The following is a 5,341-nucleotide window of genomic DNA, read 5'->3' on the forward strand; positions in this document are numbered from 1 at the left end:
ACGGCTTGCCGGCCACGGCGGCGAGCACGAAGTCTAGCATGGTGAGCCGCCCACCGCCACCCCCGCCGACCACGCCGGCTTCAAGGCCATCGTTGGAATCGCCCGACACGACTTCGACGCCGGTGAGCTGGGCTCCGTCCGCAGTAGCCGGCGATTGGTATTGTTAGATCAATTTTGCTTTACCTTTTGAGCATTAGTGAGTTGTGTAAAAGCACTCTGTATATGAAACGCGCACTGCTACACAAACTAACACCAGTAGTGGTCGGAAACAGTGGTCAGTGGCAGGCCCGCCACTACCCACGCGCCACTGGTGCTAACAGACGACGGTGGCGGGTCGGTGCACCGCCACTGCTGGTGTGAGGCAACAATAGCAGGTTTGTGACACCACTACTGGTGGTTTGCGACAATAGTAGCGGGTCGATGCCACCGCCACTGGTAAAAATTGGATGAACTAAAAGCAGGCCACACGGGCCTGCCCTACAACGTCGCGGATGAAGGTGGAGCAAATACAGAGAAACAAATCCACTACAATCCACTACAGATCCAATACATAGAATAGAAATCATACACATCGATTAAGCGAGAAACAAATAGAACATATCATGTTCCTGGCCTCCGATTACACATCGATTAACCGAGAATACAAATCCACCACTACTTGACCGCCGCCGGACGCCCACACTGAGCCGCTGCCATCTCGCTCCCGGGGAACAGGTTGGCCACCAAAGATAGGACGAAAGGGTGAGAGAGAATGACAGAGAAAACCGACGAGAGAAAAGAAAATCGTACCAATTCTGGTGCACCTGAGGGCGGCTGGATCCGGTGAAGAAGAGCTCGGGGGAGGCCGAATCTGGTCCTCGCCGGCCGGATCGGGCCTCAAACAGGCCAGCGGTTGGCCTCCAGCACGGCAGCGTCCCTCCACGGCCAGTCACCGGGAGCCGCGGGATCCGCGCGAGCCGGCAGAGCTGCACGTCGACGGGGGATGGCGGTAGGAGAGGAGGAGCCGCGGCGGCAAGCCCGCGGGTGGCCGGATTCGGCGGCGGCGGTCCTGAGGTCAACCGGATCCGGCCCGGTCCATGGTGCAAGGAGGCGAGGTGGCATCGGCCGGTGGGGTGGAGGAGGAGCAGGAGGTCTCAGCCTCTCAAGGAGGGAGAGAAGAGAAGGGAGTGAGAGAAGAAAGAGCAGCTCAGCGGCGAGGAGAGAAAAGAAAGAGAGAGAGAGAGAGGAGGGAGTCACTGGGGAAGGAGAGAGAAGGGAGTCACGGGGATAAAAGAAAGAGAGAACAAGAGATAGATGCCAGCTCATCGATCCACCGCGCCCATCCTGACCAAATCACGGATCCGCATCTGGTTTCATCCGGATTGTGCTTCTTTTGTGCTTACTATCTCCACTGGCGGGTTTTATGGCAAAACAACCATTTGAGGTGTGTAAAATTTGTATAATTCTTATTGTTTAGTACAATATACTTGTGTTTTGGATTATACCAAATTGGTTCATAAGTATATAAGTATTGTCCTCTTTGTGTAAATATGGGGTGCAATTTCGAACTATATTAAAAGTACTTGCTTCACAAAATACTCCGTTTTTGCGTTTATAAAATGGAAAATTTATTTTTATAATAAAAAAGTTGCAAACATCTTTGGAAACATTGTTTGCATGGAAAGATGCACCTCTGTGCAAAAATTAGATTCATTGTCATGAACTATGACATAGAAATGGTCGTGATTCTGGTCATTTGACTTACAACCCATAAACCTTCATACCCGATAGTCATTTTGTGAAGAATTTTTTTTGAACGGCTGTCAAAATTAAAGTTTATCAATTTTCCTTGGAACTAGTACACATAAAAGGACTTCATACCAAAGAATAGACTTTTTTGACATTTTTTCATATTATTACAATTTTCGCAAAATGGGGTGAAAATTGTCGGCACATCTTTCCATAACAAGGTGCTGAATATTTCATCACCTTGTATGAATCTTACATAATTCTTACTTGGGTACCTTAAAATGATGTTTTTTATTTTTTAGGAACAAACTATCACACACTTGCAGTTCCAATTTGAATATTAATCTAAGAGATGACGCCCAGTGGTGACCCTTTGTAGACCGCTGAAATTTGAAAATTCATATCTAATTCAGAAAAAATCAAACAACGGCGATTCTTTTTGCCGAGGTCTTCATTTTTATTGATTAACATGTTGGAACAAAAATATCACATGGTGTTTCTCGGAAAAAGGGATTTACAACCAAGATAATCATCACATATGAAATAAATAAAAAAGTAATTACTTATTCCAACCAAAATCACTTATATTATTGCTCCATAATATAAAGCATGAAAAGTGAATAATTTACAAAAAACAATCATATTTTATTATGAATTTTACGATTTTCAGGGGTCTCGAGTGTGAGGTCACCCGTGGCTGTTTTGAGCTTAGAACAGTGGCTGTGGATGGGCACAGTCATTGGTGGCGGAGCACCAGTGGACGGGCACAAGCACTGGTGGGGGGAGCACCAGTGGCGGTGGTTCTCTTCTCACCATCTCCACCGCCACTGGTGCTGGACCGGCCGCACATGATTTGTTTGTCCCGCTCGAACCGCCACTGGAGGTCGTCCATGAGAGCTCCATTCTGGCGTGGTGGTGATGCCCCCATGAATATTATCAAAGAAATCTCTGTCTTGCTGTATAACTATCCAATTATGCTATATTCGTGCCACCAAAATTATGAGAGAGTAGACAAGTGAACCCATAAGCCCTGGGACCTTTTTAATCACCAAAAACAACTATGTTTATATTTATTTTGCATTTATTTCTTTGCTGTGTCCAGATTTTGCCGGTGTCATAAAACCCAAATTAAAAACCCTTTAGCAGTTATTTACTCGTCCATTGGCTTGCCTATTACTTTACTATTTTATTTGAATGTTTGCTTTAGTTTAATTTCAGTATTGAGTCTAGTTTTTTATTTCTTTTGCCCTATATATCATTCTGACCGTGACTGACAACCACTTGATATCGGGGGCACACGATTGTTTTAATTATTGTTTTGCAGATCCTTGACTGGACCTAGGAGCGAGAAGTTTTCTCTTCACACATCTCCCCAAGAGTTTGATATTTAAACCCCGAGTTACCATTGTGGGGAAAACAAGCTTGCTACATCAATATACGCTTGGAGTCCCAACAAAGGTGTCCAATACAGATTGGTGCCATGAAGAGAGTTAATTTTCCGGCGCCGTTTCGGGGAGATAGAAATCAATCATCAAACTTCTAGCAATCAAATAAGCTTGGGGAAAGTCCACCACCTCAACTTGATTGTGACATTTTTCTCTTCGGAAGACCTGTTAAAGCTTTTATTACTGTCTTGTTTTATTTTTCTTGTATTTAATTTAGTTTACTTTGCTTTATTTTAGTTCTCTATTTGCTGAAATTGGTCGGTCTTCCATAGATATTATTGTATTCTTGTATATATTTTTGTCAAACTTTATGTCAATTTTTTTAAAGTTTGACAAAATATATACAAGAATACAATAATATCTACATACCAAATAAATACATTATTAAATGTATCATATGGAGTATAAAGAATCCAATGATACTACTTTAATATTCTAAACATTGGTATCTTTTCTTATAGAATTGGTCACAGTTTCTCTCGTCCCTCTTCTTTCCTCGGCTTCCTAACTTCATTTGGGGGCATTCCTCAAAAAGAAAAAATCATTTTGGGGGCAACGTTGCCCCCAAATGATGACTCTACGGCTCATATATTTATAAGGATGAGTGGAACGTTGCCCCCAAATAGCGGTAGTGTCATGATTGTTCAATTGCGCTGCCGATTATATTGTACCAAAACAAAGTGGTTTTGATACTAGCTTCATTCATTTTTTGACCACCTTGCCAAATCTGAATTCTTGGTACTCTAAGTGGCGTTTTGCTTGTCACCAAGCCATGCAAGTAGGGCACTCATGCTTGCTTGGGAACGGTACTTGACTTTTTTGCGGAGAGTAAATGGCCAGTACGACTAATACTGAGACGTATTAGGGCATTTTTTTATCAACCATATTATGCCATTTCCAATATGGCTATATATGAAGGAGACAGAACGTGCCCAGGAGAGATCTGAAATTATATGACGGCACTTTCAAACGCTTTTGTGTCAAAAAACTTCTGAACTACACCATGTAGGATTGAGCTTAAATAGTAGACAAATTAAATAGAAAAGAGAAAAGACATACACAAACTAATTTGGAGCGACAACTTCAGTTATCTTTTTTGCGAAAAGGCCACTGATCTATTAATAATCGGCAACATCAGTAAAAAAGCTAAAAAGTAATAAAATTGCAAATAAGTTCTTGGATCACCTAGCAACAACAACAAGCACTAGAACGAGCTAAAGGCAGCGGCCACCGTCCTTGCCACTTCATCACCGGAGCCGGAGCAAAGCTTGCGAAAAGAGAGCTTGTCTGTAGTAGACGACAAGCAAGTCGTTGTGCTAAGGCTCCAGGGGACCAGCGCTGCAGAGCGGTAACCATAGCCATTGATAAGAGCCATGAATCGTAAGAGGCAGACCTGAAATCAAACCAACGAACACGAAAGCCGATCGGAACCCAAGAAATTCGGCGGAAACCTAGAACACCGGCCAAATCCCAAGAAATTTGCCGGACCCGGACATGCAACTCCTTGCGCCCTTCGCCGGCACAAGACACACCATCGGAGCGAGGACAAGACGGGAAAGGCCTTATTAAGGTGTCGTTGCCGCCTTGCAATCTTGAAAAAAATACTGAAAAAACATCCATCCACCGACGAGCAGCCGGGATCTGCCGTACCTCTGCAAGCCAGAAACATGGGAGGCAGGACGACGGCGGAGGGGCGTGCAGCCGCATGTGCCTTCTGGAAATCGCTGGTGCTGTTCCTCACGTGCCGGTCACTGCGTCACGGTAGATAACTGGACGCATTCCAAAGTGCGTCAAATTCATATTCGTGGCATTTTAAAAATGTTGAATATACTCGTGTTGGCAAAAGTATTTGACGCATTTTTATTGGCAAATTCTGCGGTTGAAGTGCTAAAAGTGCGGTTAAAAACCAAAATTAACTATATTTAAGCAAAGTGCGGCTAACATAGTGCTCGCAAACGTCTACCGTGAGACAGTGGGTTGGCATATGTAACTTAAGTTATTGTTGGCGTGAGATAGTGGGTTGGCATATGTAACTTAAGTTATTGTTGGCCCGATCTGTCCTTGGGGACGGTGAAAGCTCTGATGTTGGCACGATGTATACAATATGAACTGCTTCCACGAGTATATATATCCATCGCCCAATGCTCCATAGGAGTACTTTAGTTGGA

Source organism: Brachypodium distachyon, chromosome 2 (assembly GCF_000005505.3).
Source record: "Brachypodium distachyon strain Bd21 chromosome 2, Brachypodium_distachyon_v3.0, whole genome shotgun sequence".
Classification (NCBI taxonomy): Eukaryota; Viridiplantae; Streptophyta; class Magnoliopsida; order Poales; family Poaceae; genus Brachypodium; species Brachypodium distachyon.